Consider the following 20,479-nt stretch of genomic DNA (forward strand, 5'->3'; position numbering starts at 1 on the left):
CTAAGCTATAATACATTTGATTATGAAAGCGTTTCAGAGACCTCTTTCTAGTAAAGTCAAAAGGAACACGAGATATTCCCAGTAAAATGAAAGTAGGTCTTAAAGAACCCAGTACCATTTCTTGTTTATAAACAGAAGACTGAGAACATTTCAAAGTTTGAAAACTAATTCTAAGGGCAGAAAGTAAGTATTTCCATTTTCTCTTTCCTAAAGCGCTCGTTCATCTATAGAGCAAAATTGCTGTGGGAGCAGAAAGAAACACTGGTTGAGTATAAAAGCAAATACCTTTGCAACCCTGTAAACAGATTTTTTAGAAATGGAGAAGCAGTCAGAGTGTACTTTCTCTAACAATTCCCAGTTTGATGCTTAGCTAGGCCATTTCACTCTATTTAAAGAGTCATGATTAAAATAATATCTAGAAAGGACTGAAGAGTAGAATCTTTCCTGAGGGAAATGCAATTTCAACATTGCTTTCAGCCCAAACTAACGAAAAAGTCCAAATATCAAAATGTTTTGCTGAATTGAAAGGCTCAGAAACATCTCAAATTCACAGTAAAGGAATAAAAACCTCTAATTTGAAATTTTTTTACTCTCTAAGTTAGTATCTGCATAGGCCTGAATGGGAACTTCAGTTTTGAGTGTTAAGACTCTTTACTTCTAGAGTTTCACCTCACCTGGGGGTTTACTTTGAGGGAGCCAGGTCAGGGAGCCAGCATGCCCAGAGCAGAAGGGATGACCTGGGACACAGTGAGAAGGGATAGGGAATGGGATTAGCACAGGCACGTCCTCAGCTGGTGCTGAGAGTGGGCACACAGGTCCACATGGAGAGCAGGTACAAAGGATTTCCTGTTAACAAACCTTTAAAAACCCCATAGTCTGTCACCTCTGCCTTGTGCTGCCTCCTGCCTGCCCTCAATTATTGGGAGCTGGAGGTAGGCTGTGGTTCCAAATACATTTGCTGCAAAAAGCCATAATCCTAAAATCTTCTTTGGTGTGAAGGAAGAGATGTCTGTGAGAGTCCCCAGAGGGGGTGGCAGCATTCCCTCCCTGAGCCCTGGGGCCAGCAGCCCACTCTGCTGTGAGCTGTGCCTTCTGCAGCCAGCCTGGGTCGGAAGAGTTACACTCTGTACCCTCCAGCCCCACCTCATGTTTTATTTCAGAAAGACCAATTCCTTTGATAATCACAGCCCTTTTTTAAAGACATCTTTATACAGCAAAGGCTACTAATCAACCTGCATTCCTCTTTTGCAACATACCTTGTGGCTGTAATTGCATGTATGTGGTAGATTGGTTACTTGTCGATTTATTGTGATTAATGCTATTGGAACTACATATACGAAATACAGAAATTCTGCTTGTTCTATATGTGGAGCTAAGGTAATGTCTCTGTGGAGTGACATACTGGTGTCCTGGATGTAACCTGCTGCCGTGCTGGGGCTCAGGCTTAAGGTGTGAGCATTCAGAGTGATCTGCACTAGAATAGTCTCTGAAGAGGAGGGGCAGTCTGAAGCCAAGATGTCTCTAGAAATGTCTGTGACAGTGAGAAAAGAGAGGACTTTTTTTTTATTATTATTAACAAAGAACTAGAGCAGTAACTCATTTTTCTGTAACTATTGCAGGGTTGTCCTCTACAGAGTTGCTGAGAATACGATTTCTATTCTGGAATAAATATATGATTTTAACCTCAAGTTTGAAATGTTGTTTGAAGCTGTATCAGTTTTGTCTGCAGTGTTAAAGCAGAATAAAGATAGCAGAATCGTGTTTTGCCAAAGCTGTGCAGGGTGACGGTCTCCCTGCAGAGAGAAATCTTCCTCTCCAACAATGGTAGTTCCTTTTGACCTGCTTAACAAAGGATGATGAAAAGCTGCAGAAACAATTGTGTTTACAGCTTCTTGGTTGCATAATGATTTATTGCTTGCTAGGGATTTTATGGACATTGGGAAAAAGGTTGATGATGAAAATAGGAGATGCTGGAGGGTTGTGCTTTTCACTCCTTTGCAAAGAAAAATGTGTATTTTGTAGCATTTCATGTTGTATTGCTTGTTTCTCTAGTCAATTTGTTTTTGTAGCAATGCAAAGTGTTCAGTTGTTACCTGCATAACTGTAAAATGTGTTATTTCACATGGTTCTGTAAAGGAAATTGTAAGGTTTATAGGTACAGCCCCTAACAATTCACTGTCCACTGTAATGGAAATAAACCTATAGTTGAGTGTATTTATGTATCTCCACCCTTCTCCCAGCCTGTAAACTGAGGGTGAGTTAGTGCTGGCATTCTGCAGCACTTTGTTTTTTCACTACATCAGAAACGGGGAAGAGGCTTCTTACAGAGAGGTTGGAAGCTGGAAGCTCTCATGCCAACAGTGTGGCTTCAGGAAGTAGGCAGGAGTTCGCTGCAGTAGGGCATTCTGATCACAAATCAGGCTACTGCTTTTGCTTTAGCATTCAGATGTTTTCAAGTTGTAGCCCAGAGAGGTGCCCAGTGATGCAGACTTGAGGCAAAGGCACAAGTGAAGCTGGAGCCCTGTTGAACTCAGCAGGAATTTCTATCATGGGTTTTGTAGAAGGCTCTCACAGCGAACCTGAGCCCTGCTGTACTGTCTTGGGGTTATTTCTTCTTCAGCAGTGACACTAGTTTTGGAGGAAAATAACTATTTTTATGGGGACTTTTATTAAAAGGCAAATAGTTGCTATATTTATGTTTATATTTATATATATATATTTATGTTTCAAGGCCTTGTGCTGACCTTTCTTTAGCCTGCATCAAACAACGTTTTGATGCAATCACATACAAGCATTCCTGCACAGAGTCACTCTGCTGTTTTTTCACTGGTTTTCAAGTTACCTTAATGCTAGTTGCTGACAAGTGACTTTTCTAGCTTGGTTTAAAGGTATGTTTATATGTCTTCAAAGATGCTGGGTCTCTGATGATGTCAGCCTCAATCCACATGTGCAGATCAGCTATCTATCTGCTTTTATGTGAACTACTATATGTCTATATTGAGGCACGGTTTAGTCACTAGAATTTACTCTGCATTTCTCCTCTTTATGGTGCTGTACAATTAGTTCTAGAATGTTTGATCTGCTCCCTTAAGCAGGTCACTGCAGAAATAAATAGGGGTCACTGTGGTGTTTACAGAGTTTGCTAATGCGGTGTGTGCAAGAACAGGCGTGGTTTTTGACTGACTCAACTCTGACTGTTGAATCTGTTGTTCATACACCCCTTCCCTCAGAGCAGATAGAGGTTCATTACAGTAATGTGCTCATGCATCCAGAGCTACAGCGGCTTTTGAGAAGAAGTTTGTTTTAATTAAGAGCTTTTGTTTCCAAAATATGTGGTAAGTTATTAGCATATAAAGTAGACCTCATGAATAAAATGCAGTATGGATTTTCTAGGTGTTCCCTGGTAATTACCTACATGCCTGGCTTCACCTCATAGTTAATGTGATGTTTCTTACCATGGAACAGCAGCTTGTCTGTAAATAACCAGCTGAGGTGCTGTACATTCAGATACTTGCTCAGCTGCTGATAACTTTTTCCAGGTGATTGTATCCTTACTGAATTATGCAATTGTGGCCATACTGAATCTAATCTAATCCATTCATTTATTTGAATTATTTAATTTTTATTCTAGTTCTTCTTGGTATGTGCTTTGTAGTAATAAGTGCATTTAAGAAAACAAGCACTTTTTTTGAAAAATTTGGAGCTGAAATGTTCTCTTTCAAGACCATTCTATAATTCCCCAAGACCACCTGTGCTACTTCTGGGTAATCTGTTTAGTTCTGTAGAATGTTCTTTCTGTATTACAGTAGGTTCTGCAGATTCTGCTCAAACATTGTTTTCATATAATTGGATTCAACAAAAATGTTTGTGATGGACAGTGTATATTTTTCAGCACAAATAACTACTGAAAAGAAGCCATTCATAAAAAGCAAAACCCAAACAAACCCCCCCAAGCCTCAGATCTTAGCTTTGAGTAGTTAATACTTAGAATGTGTAAGAAAGTGTCACATCAGTGTTACAAATTTGGGACTCATATCTCAGTTGAATTTGACTTAGCTTCAGTTATTGATTGATATATTTTTCTTTGATTATTATTATATTTTTTTTTAATTAAGAACCAAAACATCTCCTCCTCAAGGCACTGTAACAAACGAATTCAGAGGAGGTTGCTCAGGGCTTTTTTCAGTCTGGATCTGAAAACCTCAAAGGGAAAGTATTCCACAGGCTCTCTGGGCAATGTGTTCCACTGTTTGACTATCTGCTAGCTAAATGTTTTTCCATGTGTCAGGTCATGACCATTTTCTCTCACCTTCCTGCCATGCACCTCAGTTAAACCTGCCTCTGTCTTCTTGATCACCTACTCTTAGGTATTGGAATAGGGAAAACTACTTGAATAGGGAATATAATCTTCAGTAACAAGCTCATAGTGATGAAATCCCATTTTGTTTTGCTGCAGCAGGAATGACTTGAAAGAAAATATGTTAAAGAACCCCAGGATACAGATTTGGAAGGCTGGTGGGTCAAAAATGCTAGCCTTTATCTGGGGTTATGTCAACAGGGAACTGTCCTAGAGGCCCAGACAAGAATCCCAGGAGCAGCTGCTGTATGCTGACTGTGCAGGAGTCACACAGAGACACGTAACACAGCTTAGTTCAGTTCAGCTGGGTCAGTTCCCATTAATGATCACTCTGGAACAATCTGCCTGCGTTGTTCTGCTCAGAGCTCTACTCTGCTGTAGTTAATTGTGCCTTTTTTGGGATTCTGTCCACCCAGCTGGATATTTTTGTGTAGATCTGAATGGTAAAGAGCCCTCAAACATTCTGTCTATATGGGGCTTGAGTATTACAAGATGCCAGTGATTTCTGAGTCATGATGTTAACCAGTCTGCTGTAGTGCAACAGGAATAGACAAAATCTGCTGTGAAAAATATGAAAGAGCTCAACTGAAGGATAATATTGTCAAGTGCATTTTTCCCAACACTACTTCTTCCACAATGGCAAAAGACCAAAAAAAAAAGGATTAAAAAGGAAGCTTTTTTAAGGGAAGGTTTTAATTTTGTAATCAATGTTATAAATTGGTCTGTTTATTATATTGATGCTACTCACAGTTTCTTGTACATTCTTGCATAGATATTTTACATGATTATTTGAAGTCTCATATGAAATTCAGCACATATAAAGATATAATGTAACTGATAAATTTCTAAGAGAAATTCCAGACAATCCGAATGGAACTCTTTCTGGAAAAACATGAATCATTAAAGTATCACTGGTATTTTGAAAAAGTGTGTTGTAAACATAAGAAAATAAACATTATAATATAAATGAATCTTTATCATGCAATTCATAAAGAAATTATGATGTCTAAGACAAGAGCCAGTAATAAGAAGACTTTATATATAGACCACCATATGGGTTTTCTTAGTATTTAATAAAAGCTGCTTATGATAATATCATAAAGCTTTGATAATTCAAGGACTGCAGCGCTTTTGAATAGAACAAACAGGGTTCTGAGAGCACTTTATAAAGGGACAAATGCATTTTTTAAAAATAAGAAGACAAGAAAATTCTCACTCCCAAATTATCTTTGGCAAGGTCTGGTCAAATGTTCTTACAGAGATACTTGAGTACTGCTCTGCTGAAGTGGGAGCTCCATCATGGACAACACTCAGCCATGAGCATTCCAAAATTCTGGCTCTTAAGCAGAAGAATATAGCAGCCCACATAGGTTTTAAGAGGATGAGCAGCTGCTTCTGTTGACACAGGGAAAAAGTTCCTCAAGCCACTCAATTTGCTGTTGGCAGATCTCCAGTTTGTGCTGTGTGACAGGACTATAAGGCCATACTAGGGATGTTTATTTTTAAAATTCCAGGTTGCTGCCAGGTAGAATAATGAATGATTCTGCAGCAAAGTAAGCACAACATGACTTTCATCTGATGATGTATGATGGGGAGAGTGCTGTATCTGTGATGTTAAAGAATTTCTGTGCTACTTTGTCTCATTTTATCTCAGCTATGCAACGAATGAAAAAATTAATAAAATGAAAGATGTGGTTTCATGTTTAGACACCCATCAGTCTTAGCTTCAGCTTGTGAATGTCACACATTCTGGGATTTTTTTTCTCCCTCTTTTATGGAATGGTTTTGTTTCCAAAAAAAAAAAAAAGCATTACTCTTTTGCGAAGTAGGCATGTTGGTGTTTCACTTGAAATAGCAGTACTTCCTGACCATGATTCTGTGACTGTTTTTGGAAAGCACAATCCACAGGGCACTCCAGATGATAATATAAGCAGTGAAAATTGAACTGTTTTGGTCTGATTCCTTTGGTTTTAGTTTAATTGCCTTCCCTCTGTACTGTGAAGAGAGCAGGAGCTGAAGGGAGCTGGTGCTGATGCATCAAATGTGTTTGTTCCTTTCCCAAGGGAACTCAACAGCTGATGCTGTACAGTTCCATCTCAGCAGTGCATTTCAGAACCTGGCAGGAGAGGTAGGGCAGAGTAGGGACTGATATTGTTCAGTACAAGTACACAAGTGTCAGGCACCTTGCTGTTGTCCTTTTGTCAGAGCCCCAAAAGCTGATTCATGGATGTTTAAAGTGCTGTCACAGTTACTGATTTGAAAGAAAGTGGTCCTGGAGTGGGGAAGTCATGTTATTGGAAGAAGTTCATCATGCAGTATGTCAGGGTTAGTGTATACCTGTGCTGCTGACTTGTTTAGCAGTTAGTTAACAAACATAAATTTTTGAAATGACATCAAAAAATACACCTGGAAATTTAGTTTTCTTAAAACTTGTGTTCACCAGAAGATGGTACTAATGTAACTGGAGTTACAGTAATACTAACCTCCCCACTTCTGTTCCCTCCAACCAAGCAGATACATTTGTGCAAGGATACCCATCCATGCTGCAAGTTAGTGCTGGTGCTCTACAGCAGTCAGAATTTCTTGGCCTGGGGAATGACATGTTTGGTATAAAGCATATTTTATACCTGCATAATTGTGGCTATTCCTGGATTTTGGAGTAATGTATTAGTGAAACAGCAGTTTCAGGACTGGAGAATTCATACCAGTCCCAGTTTGTACCTGCAGACTGATATGTTTACAAAAGAACTGCCCCTACCGCTTCTGTTACAATTTCCATTTAATGTTGCTCAGATAGAAAGTGTGTAATATAAGGATCTCACTTTCATTATCCCCGATGCATGTCTTATTTATGTGTTGAAAATATGAGATTACAGTTTATCTTCTGAGAATTACTGATCATTCCTTTAGCTGAGGAAATGAGTTGTACTGTTCTGCTCCCCTGCATTATGTATTTATGTGTTGCTTCAGGTAGGTTTGTCTGTATCACTCTATTATTGTAATACCTTTTAACACTTTTTAAAAAATCTTTTTGGTTCAATATTTCATTATTCAGAAAAATTTTGAAATATCAGAATATATTCCTCTTTTGATGAAGAACTCAGGCAGATATAAAACATGACAATTGCATTTTGTAGTGTTGTGATATTAATGCTCTGAATGCCTTAATATGTGGATCGTTGGTAGGGTACTAGCTTTACTGCTTCTGTCATCCATTACCTAAAATTGAGAATCATTCTTTTATTTTTATGGCAAAGCTATTATGAGCTTATATAATACTGCATTTTTAACCAGCAGTGCTTCAGGCAATACTCCAGCTCGGAGGTAAAGGGCTTGTTTTGGCTTAACTGATATTTTCCCAAAGCTTTTATTAATGCGTCTACTTAAAGTTATGGTCACACTAAGAGGCATAATTACAGACAGCATGGAGACTCTTGATAGGAAAAAAAGGAAAGAAAATACATCAGGAAGATCAAAGAAGCATCTGAAGTTAATTATAAATTAGCACTGAAGTGTAACCATCAAACAACTTTATTATTACTGGAGGTTTAAAAACCCCAGTATGACCTTGCACATTGGTTAACTTTACACCAGAGTCCTTTCATTGTGTCCACTTATACCTAAGATAACTGAGGGATGAGTGACTTCTAGTCTAAAACACAGACACTAGAGATGTAATTTCCACAGGAAAAGTTCCACATTTTTAGATATTCTTCACATCACAGCACCATCTGCAATGAGAGCAATTAGAGAAACCCCATTAAAATAAGATGTATGATTGACAAGTAAAACTGAATTTCACTGTTAAGGTATTTTTTTCCGTGCTGAGATCAGGAAGAAGCCTAAAACCTTATCACTGATTTTGTTTCAAAGCTGAAACCTGTCAGAACAGAAGTCATAGTGATACCTAGTGATAGTCAGGCTCTGGTGAAGGTCAGAGACCTAAATCATAAGAGAGGCCTTACTCAAGAGCTGGCATTTGCTAGTGATGCCACAGTACCTTCACTAAAGGAATTTGGACAGCTCATAGGCTAATAAGAACTGAAAACTGTTACTTAGAGTTTTGTTTTTTAAAGAGACTCGTTCTTTATCCATAAGTGATCCTGTTATCCACAAAGACCCAGTAGAAAGTTGACTGAATCCAAGAATTCTGCTTTAGAATCCATCTGGTCAAGAAATATGTATTTATTTGATAACTTTTAATCATCTACCTACATTTTCTAAAACATGTTTTCTGTCTATTTAAAAAGTGGAGTTCTATAGTCATACTAAATGAATTATTAACAGGGAATAATTTATCTGATTCATATGGGCTTATTCTCTTGCTTATGAATCAGCAGGGAGGTTATAATTAGAGCCAGCTGAAAAATTTTAAAGGTATCAAAAGTTCATTTACTCTACCACTGGTGGTCCATAAGATTTCAGTGTAACTATTGCAATATAAAATTAAAGAGGTACAATCTTGCACATTCATTACGCAGTAAAAAGAAAATAAATAGGGAAGAAAGGGTGAATAATAAATGATTGTATAACAAACATCTGAAATCTGAACTTAATTTCGACAAAAGATATTTTGTCCATTTTCCGAAAAACAGTTTGTCAAATACCTTACAGTCACATTGATTCAGAAAAAAACTCAACAACATTGACTTTATCCAGCTGGATTGGTGTCATTCCACACAGAAGTTTATCACCTAGACAGAGTTTGCAGGAACTATAGAGCAGTGCTTCTTTAGTCTTGCCATTTTCTGCAGAAAATATAGAGCAGTGCTTCTTCAGCCTTACTGTTACAGATTTTTTTCTCAGGATCCCCATATCAATCTCTGTAGGACTGCAGAAATTTTAGCACTTTTGTTTTTGTCATATCACAAAGATGTGTAGATGGAAAACAAGTTATTTTTTGCACCACTTTGTTATATATTTGAAGATTGTTATCACAAATTCTCTAAATGTGTTTTCTGTAGGCCGAACAATGCTAGAGCTTTCAGGTTTTCTTCACAGAACATGGTCTGTAAAAGTCCATTCTTCATGCCACTATCTGTTTTACCCCCTACGGATCTACCTGAAAAATATTATTAACAAAGAAAAAATTATGGACTTCGATGCTTGAAAAATGAAAGGAATTTGACAGCTAGACAATTTTCACATCTTTATGCCTCACAACAATTATTTCCTGTGTTTTTTTGGAAAAGCTTAATAAAGGGTATGTCCCTTATAAAGAAATTTTCATGTGAAAGGGGAAATAGACTCCCAAATTATATGTTTGCAGCAAAGCTGGGGGCCATCTTTTTTAGTATGGAATCAAGCTTTATAATGTGTAATGATAGAGGAGAACTGTAAATAAATGTAGAGTATGCAGTGGAAATCAGAAACACGAATATATATATATATATATAAATAGTTGTACCAGAACGTGCTTACTTTTGTGTAATCCTCGATCTCTTTGGCAACCTTTTTATCAGCCCTATACTATCTAAAGATCCTGTTTAGTACCATGGAAAAATCAGCGGTGGAAGCACCAGGATGCCACTTGGTATATCCTGATGAAAGGGACAAGCTTGGCCAGCGTGACAGCTCATTGATCTTCAGCTGCAAGATGTGAGTTACTGCTGGAGGGTTTGTAGGTTTGTAAGTGTCTCTATAAACAATGCACTGAAACAGGTCGTATAATAAACAATGTTCCTATGTATCATTGTTAGGGAGCTACTTCCAAATGTATCTATGCAAAGTAAAGCTGGCAACACAGCATGTTTTAGGAGGTGACTAGATACTCTCAAATGTATTATTTTGGGGTCTAATACTTCTGAGTTTCTGACTCCCCACTGTCTCTTCAAGTCCTGATCTCATATTTACAACTCAAGCAGTTCCAATAGTATTGAACAATGTCATTACATTGTCCCATAATATTCAGAGCAACCGAGTCTGATGCCTGGAGTCAGGCATCAGATTGAGCCATATTGTAATAAACATTCCACAATAGATGATGATATTACTGCTGTTATTATTATTGTTGTTATTGTTATTAACTTATAATTAAATTCTAATAGCCAAGCCCAGATTATTTTTTTTTAAGAAAACCGGTCCTACATGGACACAATCCTTTGACCAATATTGCTCATAGAAGAAAATATATTTTCATTTATTTCTGTGGAACTAGTTATATGCATTTTTAAAAGTGTCATAACTCTGTTTCTTGCCCCTTGCTTTGATTTTTTTTTTCTGGCTGTTGCTTGCCCACCTGCTGGCTTTGTGGATCGTTTTCAAAGTTGTCACTAGCAGTTATCAAACTGGTCAACTGCAAAAGTGCTGGTAGGAAAAGGCTGGCTACTGCAAAAGAAACTGGGTTTGATTACAGTAGATTTGAAAACTGATAGTTCCTAAAGTGTATGAAACTGAGTTATCTCTCATTTATACCAGTGTAAAATAGAGTAACTCCATCAAAGTCAGCAGTGGTAGCCCAGAGTCACATCAAAATGAATGCCATGAGAATCCCTCAATGATGCATTCTCCCCTTCTTAAATCCACGGTGACCATCCTGAACAAAACTTACAATGGAAGTGAAGTTCATTAATATTTCAAGTAGAAAATGTACTGGCATCTGCCAGACTTTCCATCCCAGACTAAGGTTCATTTGGCTGCAAGTCAATCGCTTCACAATAAATGCTCGAGTTTGTGGATTCTTGCATTTGAAAGCTAAGGAAAAAAGTATCTGGAGGAATGTTTTTTTATCTTCTCAATGTGCCTCTGAATGTCTCACCATATTTGATATCCTCAGGCAATACTTGTGTCAGTGCTTTCTTTCTGAGGTTTTAGTCTGCATGACTAAGTGCCTTATGATTATCTCGGCAATACAGGTGTGGCCATCAAATTTTACTGTAAAGATTTTAAAATAAGAGGTTTCTGAGGCACAAGATTAGCTGCTTATAGCATGAAAAAGTCTACTGTATCAAGCTCTTGCTGGCTACTCTTTCTGTTCTCTCTATTCCTGAGTCCTGTAAATTTTCCAATTCTAAGTAGTGTTTATTGGAGAGATTATTTTAGTCAGATCCTTATGCATATTTCTCTGCCCAGTGGCAAGCTTTGTGTGCCAGATGCATTGGCTTAGTTCTCAATATGTTCCAAGTCTTTTTGTCTGCTTTTCAGGATGATTTGGCAGATGAATTTTTTGTGCTTCTGTGATTAATACTGGAATTTGTTAGTGGTTTTTTTTTCTTCTTATATTATTATATTTAATTATTTCTATGGTCATTTTTTTCTTCAGCTTTTTGAAACCTATCTATAAACATATTAGGGGGAGCAAATTTTAATGCACCTGCATTAAGAACCCTGGACATGGCTTCAAGTACATCACATTTGAAATAATAAATCCACTTTTTAATTTCCTTCCCAATATTAATGATGGATGCATAGAGAAAGTAATTGTTTAGAATTTAAATTACTATCTCATTAATTTTTTTTCAGTTTGGACAGATTTTTTCATTTAAGAAAGAATTTACTGTTTTATAAAAAAAAACCCCGAAAAACCAACAAATCTTTAATCTTAGTATTCAAGGCTTGAACTAAGTACGATTCAGTTTTAAAGTTTTAAGTAGCGTGGCATAGTTAGTTATGCTTCTGTTAGGCAGTTTTCAGCTTTTAGCAGTAGCATGTTATTTGTTATTTGTATGCTATGTTAGCAATGTAGCATACATGGTATGACATAAAAAGCATGTTGCAACTGTTGGAAGAACTTGAAAGACCCTTACTGACAGACAGTTTGAACTTAAACTGCCAAATGCCATGTATCTGCAATATCTGCTCCCAAAATGAGCTGCTGTCTGGTTTTCTTGTAATTCCATGCACCCCTCATAATTAGACAGCTAAATTTAATTCTTCTTTTGCTGTACTGTTCATGTGCTGAAAGCTGATGAGCAAAAATCAATAGCACTTCCTTTAGCATAAATGCTTTTAAGGTAATTGCTCAGGAATCTTAAGCAGGTTTGGGGTGTGTTTTTTTTCTTTTTTGAAGCATGATCTTTCACAGGAAGATGATTTAAAAGAAGCTGTAGAGTGTGTAAGTGACGTTTTAATAGGAGGTTTGGTGGTGTTTGAGGCATGCTCAGGATGTAATGAGTTCTCAGAAAGAATTGACTTGTGTGAATCATAAGGACAAATGCATTTCTTCAAAATAGGCAACTTCTCTTTTACTATCCCAGCCCTATTACTTCAGGGACCAGAGCATCCAGTCGTGTAATGGATGCCATTTACAAAGAGAAATAGTTTCAGTGAGTCATAGAAAATCCAGGATCTAGGAGAAACTGAGAAACCCCAAGATGATACTTTTGCAGGCTACTTATGCATTTACAAGTACACAGCGTCTTGTAAAAAAAGAGAATGCCATTATATTTGACTGCATTATTTTTTTACCAGACACTAAACCACTGTCAGAGTTATGTTATCAGAACACTTGCTTGTCACACAGTTTCACAGATGACATTTGGTCCTTTGAGAGGGTGCCCTTCCGTGGTGACCCTGGTACCCACAGTTCGTAGTGATTTCCACAGTGATTATGATATGGATGAAGTCCAGGCCCAGGGTATAACTGCAGAGCTGAACAGTATTCATTCCTTACACATGGCTTTACCATTGTACCTGGAGACTCTCAGGTCAATGTTTCTGCTGGACTTCATCATGCATCCTGGCCCAGGTTCAGTTTGCTTTTTTGACTGCCTTAAGGTGGTGTGAGTTTCTGAGGGATGGTGACAGTGGGGGTAAATCCTGGTTGAAGAAGGCTGAAATCTGAAAATAGATCATTAGTTTTTTTAGAGCAATAAGAGTCACACAATTAAAATGACTTTTGTGCAGCTGACTAGCAGATAAGCAGTAAGGCAAAAGATGGAATCGCAGTCTCTTGGCACCATGACTGTTGCATAAACTCCTTGGTCAGATTGTTTCAAAGCAGATTAATCAAATAGTTATAAACCACATTTGTATGCAGGCCATTGTATAAATGGTACATGGGAAACTGCCAGCAGGACTCCAGACTGGACCCTTCTGTTTGCAGGAATTGAGTCAGGCAACTTTTGATTTGAAAGCAGAGAGCAGGCTGAGGTGGCTTCCTCCACTTCCATAGCAATTTAACAGACTATCTCCTTTCTATTTCTCCTTCCACTTCTCCATTTCTCCAGCCTGACACCCTGTCAGAGTTTAGTTAAGTGGACAGATGAAATGGCACCGTGGTGTTGACCCACTTTGCACCACTCGACTGAAGGGTGGTGCATGTGCTGTCCTCTATTTCAGTGCTACCCACATTGTACTGCACCTGGGCCTCTTGCTACTAAATTAATGAGATTTTAATTCTAAATACGTTTCTTTTGTACAAAAGACCACTAGATATTAATTATAAAAACATCTAATTTTTTTTTTGCCTGAAAATGGATGACACTGGCTTTTGCTTTCCTATAAAATATAGAGTATATCATGGTTTCCAGGGTCGTATTTTGCCATTTATTTTTTAAGCAGAGGTTTACCTTAAAAATGAAGTTCAAACACAGCCCATTCTCGATTTTTTTTTGTTTGTTTCTTTCTTTTCAGCATGTTTTCTACTTCGTGTTCAGTTATGCTAAGGCCTGTTCAAAGTGACAGTCAATTATTAGACTGTACTGGAAACCAATTTGCTATTTGTCCAGGACTCTTGCACCACTCTCCAGGGATAAGAATTATCAGTTTATAAACACTGTGCTCTTTGAGGTTCATTTCAGAGTACATTTAGGCTTCTACAGCACTCCATGCTCTCTCTCATTGAACAATAAAGTAAGTGATGCTGAGTTTTGCAGTGAGGTGAATGACTGACTGTACTGTGCTGGACAGATGAGATCACAGCTCCTCCTCTGATGAGGAGGAACTAATCCAGAGACTTTACAAACTCCTAGAGTAAGTAACAGAGCATGTTGTTAGAAGTGAAAATTTAGGAAATGGAGAAAGCCTACGATAATGCCTGGTCTCTGTCTGCCCTTGTCTGGTAAAGTTGTGTGTCAGATGTAGGGTGCATTAGTAGAGTGAGTGTTTTACATGAGTTTTGCATCCCCTGGAGAGGATTTCAAGTCATAATTGGAGGCAGCCTGAATAACTATGAATCAGTAATGAGAAACATCAGACCAGAATCCATTTAGATTAATCCACTTCCCAAAAGAGAGTGAGTGAGAAGCACTGTGCAGCACACCAGTAGGGGCATTTGCTCCTCCCTTTGTGACTGCTGGTGCTTGTTTCATCCACAAAACCTGCAGTTAGCAGTGTGGGCAATGAGAATACAGTTGGAGCTCAAGCTCCAACTCTGTTATTGATCTCAGAACTAAATTATTTTGTTCATGGTTCTAACATTTATCTCACCCCAGACAAAATTTTACCCAGTGAAACAAAGGTTTAAGCTTTTCCTACTGTTCTCTCATAATCTTGGAATCCAAATTCTAGTCTAAATGATCATTTAAGCATTAGAGTGGTGCTCATTTTTTTAATAGAGGCATGAGAATCCCAGCATGTCTGTTAGGTTTCAGTTATTCTGCAGCTGCAGTGAACTGCATGAGTAACAATTCTTTATTGGAATCATAGTCCATGATTTTAAGAACACCAGTCCTACATGCACACAATTGATCCACTTCCCTTTAATCCCGTTTAAAACAGTAAAGAACTTTTTTTTTATCCCAAAATCCCTTTCCAGGTTTGGGGGAAAAGATTTACTACGAGGTTGATTCCTTAAATTCTTGAAAAATCGTGTTCAGTTTTCACCTGTAGACTTGGCTCTAAGAAAGGTGCCTGTAGAGATTTTCATACTGGGGCCTAATGGTTTTTAAATATTTTTAAGTCCTTGTTTTCTATGTTTTGTTAATTTACTTTACATTTTCCTATAGAAATCATAGGTAGTGATGCCCAGATCAGTAGAATCCCAAAGATTTTGCTATGACTTTACTCAAATTGGTTCATAACATTGTACCTACTGGACTGCTACCTGTGAAATACTTGTCAGGTTCATTCCAAACTGTATAAACAAACGTCACTGCTGAAATAATTTTAAAATTTGTATGGTTTGTCTGCTTCTTTCTTGGATACAGAAAACTGCTAGCTTTCCATAGTCTGATTAGTTCCTAAAGCATAAATAATAGGACGGATTAACCTTGCCTGGTTTATAGTGGTTCAGTCAGACCTTAATGCTCAGTTCAGTGACATAGAAATTAGCCTTTGAAGAATAATGTTTACAGCTGCTAGTGAGATAGATAAAGAATTTCCAAGTTTACCTGAGACTATTTGAATTTCCCTATAGCTGGTGTAGATGAGATTCAGTGAGCATATAAAACGAGATATTTTTTTTGATTTTGGATTTAAGTCAGGTCGAGGTTGATTCCTGGGCTGTGGCTCAGCACATCCTACCTGATCCAATTATAAGATCAAATAGACAGAGATAGGCTCTACTTCTGCTCTGAATACACAAATGTTGCTGCCATTGAGGAGAACAAATCCCTGAATTGCTTTTAAGTACTTCAGAAAGCAAAAGCTGCTTACTTCAGTTGACTACTTTGCACAATTAGTGGATCCTCATCTTAAGCTAATGGCACTTACCTGCCAGTGCAAAGCCAATTAACCAGCTCTCAAGATGTCACAAGATAGCAGTAATTTCTGTCACCACAGGAATATTAGTATACTTCAGAATTGGAAGGGACCTGAATGAATGTGGTTATAAGTAAGTGCTTACATTTTTATGCATTCAAAATCAGTTTTATGTGCATTGATGTCACTGTAATACTCTAGATATACATTAATAATGAGTAGGATGTGCCATTTTTTGATGACAGTGCACATCCAGGAAGATTACACTAAGGCAATGAAAGAACCCACCAATGACTGAGGTTTATGGGGTCTTGATTTTGAAGCATTGGAATGAAGAAGTGGTACTTGGTTCACAGCCTCTAGGCAGCTGGAAGATTTATTAATGTCGCCATAGTGGGATTACCAAACAAAGACAGTGAGACAGCAGGGTAATCGTGATGTGGGGAGCTGGAGAAAGGACTCAGCTTCTTCATTTTCCCCATAGATGAAGAATTTAGTAACTTGTTACAGGAGGGCCAAAGAAAATGATTTAGAAGAGAGAATCTTGGAGGACAGTGTCAAGGTCAGTAAAGACATTGCTGATAATAGTGATGTCTAGTTTGGGAGAGGGAAGTGGCACCTGAACTGAAGTGAGGGCTAAACACTCTGTAATCTGGGTAAAAACTGTGAAAGTTCAAAGTCCTGCACATGGGCCTGCTTTCAGCTAAGTGACAGAGCTCACAGGCCAGCCCCTGTCTCCTCTTCTGAGCAAGGAACTTGCTTGAGGCAGAAATAGTTGCTTCACAACAGTGAGGGGACAAGAGTGGAAATTTCTTTAGGAACTACTGTGAAATCTTAATCCCCTTGCACGAGAATTTTAACTCTCCCATGAGATAGCTGCAAGCAACAGGACACAAAACAGAAAAAAAGAATAGTTTTTAATGTCATGGGGATCAATGGCCTGGTAATTTGTTTCCTCTTTTTTCCTTCTGGATGTATGAAGTGTCCTTTTGGGCACTGTGAAAAAGTAACAATGTGTTCTGGTGCTTTCTGAATCACATTAGGAGGTTTCTGACTAAGATGCAGCTGGTTGCATATATGTGGTCTGAGTCTGAAACAGTTTATTGTATATGCATGTGTGGGAACAGAAAGAAGAGTAGGATATAACTAGGTTTTGCTGGCTTCAAAGGGCATGCATGTTTACATTAATAAAAAAAAAAACCAACCACCTACCCTTTTATTTTTCTCAGGTGCCATCTTTGCTTTGACACAACAAATCAATCCTAATTAGGAGCCTGATTGAACAGTCCAAGCAGTAATCCATATTAAGCCAAATGTTCTTAAAGGTGATCTGTCAGTTTTCTTTTGAGGAAGCTGCCAAAGTCATATCTTTAATTGCTTCCTTTAAATTGATTTCTACAAAGATCTGTCAGCTGGATTTCAAATCAACACCTAATGGAGTATCTGTGTCCTCCAGGAATTAGTAGCCTTATTAGTAATTCAAAACTCAAAATGACCAGGGTGACATCTAGTAAATAAATGAAAACTGCTAGGTAGAAAACTATTATTTAAATATTTAAAAAACCCCCAAGCCTCTCAGCTAAATCCCAGACTCTCTCTGGGACACATTTCAGCAGGTCTGTATCAGCTGATTTATTACAGCTAAGAATCTCATGCTTACAAGTAGGAGTCAAATTATCAGTTTTCCTTTTCTGTTGTAAATAATTTACATCAGCATGTGAATAAAAGATAGTATGACAAATACTGTAGCCATCAAGAATTGAAAGAATGATAATGGAATACTCAACAGCAGTGTCAGCAAATAATCAGTATAAAACCCCAGTGCATTGCCAAGAGAAACCTTTTATTTTTAAGGAAATTAAATGGAAAATTCCATAAGAATTTTTAGTTTTCCTATGATAATTTAAATTAAAAAGTTGTTTTGTTGGATTGTTTTTTTTTTAATGAGTATTCAGCTGAATGTTTTTGTCCAAATTTCTTTGAAGCCAAATGTTTGGCAGATCCTGATATTTCTGTTATAGAGGGAAACAATGAACTGATTTGTTGTGAAGCAAAGAAACAGCAACATCACTCTCTTCTGCCTTAACTCAAAAAGCAAGTTCTAAACTTTGGAAACATTTGTATTTGGATCCAGTAACAGAATTGCAGTCAATACCTGCATGCCACGTTTGCTACAGCACTTCTAATTAAGTATTTTTGGCATTAAAAATATGTCTTTAAACCTAAAAACCTCTTTATTCAATAAGCAATCATAATATTTAAATGATAAAATTTTAAAAAGTTACAATGATTTGTTACTTTCTTACGTCGAATATTATAGGAAGTGGTTGAGTGACAAATGGGATTGAAATACAAACTGTCATCATGTACTGTCCTTTCATGGAACTGGAGCACCATGCTCTTCCAAAGCTGCCATTTTCAGCTTGCTGTTAGATCTGTGAGCCTTGCCTTGCTCCAGGTACAGTTCAAGTATATCAGAGGGGTTCTAGTTACTCACCTCTGTGTCTGTTTGAATCACAAGCCTTTGCAGTTTTCAATGTTGTAAGAGAAGATTTTTTTTTTTCTTATACTGCCAAGATCTTGTCCCTGTCTGTTATATGAATTTAATCAAATACTGCCATAAATCAAGTAAATATTTAATCAAGTAAATCAAAGTAATATTTGAAAGAACAGGTGTCGTTCAAAAAAAAGGGCAATGAAGTATTAATTAAATGCAATTAAGCTTTTAATTATGTAGGACCCTGCCGTTAGTAACTGTAGCTTACAGACTAAATCCTTCTGCCAATTTTAAATCTGCAATTTAAACCAGTTCCCTTCATTCACTAAGATTCTTTTGAGGGGAGGAGAGAGCATGTTCATAACAGCTGTTATTCCCAAAACATCCTAAAGGTGATCTTGAGATGACCCAGAAGAAGCTGCTCTTGTCCAAAGCAGGCTTGAGATAACAATGATCTTTCACTGAGCTTTCTTTGCTACAGTGAGGGATTTTATTAAGGTGATATTTCTGTTCTGTTAAAACCATGAAAAAACCCTATTTCTTACTGGATTTGTTTGTAGTGTGAGTTTACCTAAAGGATTATATGTGAGGAGTCACACAGGTATGTTCTTTGGGACCTTAGCTAATAAAATTTTTAAACTTTGCAAAAATACAGTGAGTTTTATGGAATGAATTATTAAATATGAAGTCTAAGAACACATCCAAAACCAAACAGGATTTTTTAAAATAAAGTCCTTCCTCAAGGGACAGGGAGGATGACAGTCTGCAAAAGCTTTCCTTATGTTTAGAGAAAATGGAAAAAAAAGATTATTTAATTCACATATGGTGAAAGTAATGGAGATGCGCTTGACATCTGGAAAGAAAGAATGGCAAATGCTCAAAATTCTGCTGCTACATCAAGCAAAACCTCTGTGCAGGGAAAATAGAAGATAAATTGCTCTCCAAAGGAAAAATGTAGGTTTTATAGTAGAAGTAATTTTGGAAAATACCTTTAAATTCATTTAATAGCCCTGTAGCTTATGTGCATAAACTGTGTACAGCAGTAATATTTGGGAAAGCTATAACTATTCACCTATATACTGTAAGATTTGCTCAGTTTTGGTTTGTTACTAAATACTTGTACAGTGCCCTGGACACTCTAGGTAAGTATTCTGATATAAATATGTTTGGAAATGTGTGTTAGATTTATGGTCAGCTGGGACAGAATAGATGAAGGACCTGGAGCTTTGCATCTTGTCAGAATGAGAAATAAGCAGCAGCAGAGGTCATGCATTTTGACTGCATGGTGGATATTGATGAATTTGTTTGGGTAATTTTCTCAAAAACAGGTAAAAATAGAGGATTTAGATTTTCAAGGAGACTACATATTTCATACCACTTCACAGCTCATATCATGCAGGTGACCTTGTCAGGTGGCCAAATAGTGGATTGCAACATCTGCCCACCTTCCTGTGCTTGTGAATGTTGAATTCTGAAGTTCCTGACTTCATAAAGATTCCCACTGTCGGGCCCAGAAGACCAACATCTTAAGACACTCTAAATATAGGTTATGGGGGATGGAAGCTTGCATGAAAAGGTAAAAATTTTTTTATAAAAAAAGAGTGTAGAAAGGGTTTTTTTCTTTATAAAATCTTGATCCTGTGTTTCAGGGTTTGAGAATTGGGGTGAATTTATACATCATTTGCCCCGACTGAAGTAGAACAAATGCATTATGAATCAGGGTTTTGGCCAGGTACATTTGTAATTTGTCAGACTGTGACCACAAAGCATGAGCAGCAGAAGCTACAGGTGCCAATCTTCTTCTCATCTTTCTTCCCTTTTCACTTTTTAAGAGTAACATGTCTCATACTATCAGAATCTGACCCTGTTTTCCACCTTTGAAACTTGATGAGTGTCAGATTTTTTTTTTCTCAAGTGAAGAAGAAGGCAAGACAAGGATACTCATCTGAGAAATAGGTGATGGGTTTTTTCCCTAGGTTTAACCCCCTGTATACATTTCTGAATGTGGAAAAGAATTTTAGAGCCCCAGAGTGCTAACTCAGCTG

The sequence above is a fragment of the Lepidothrix coronata genome, unplaced genomic scaffold, assembly GCF_001604755.1.
Source record: "Lepidothrix coronata isolate B3197 unplaced genomic scaffold, Lepidothrix_coronata-1.0 Scaffold115, whole genome shotgun sequence".
In the NCBI taxonomy this organism is placed as follows: Eukaryota; Metazoa; Chordata; class Aves; order Passeriformes; family Pipridae; genus Lepidothrix; species Lepidothrix coronata.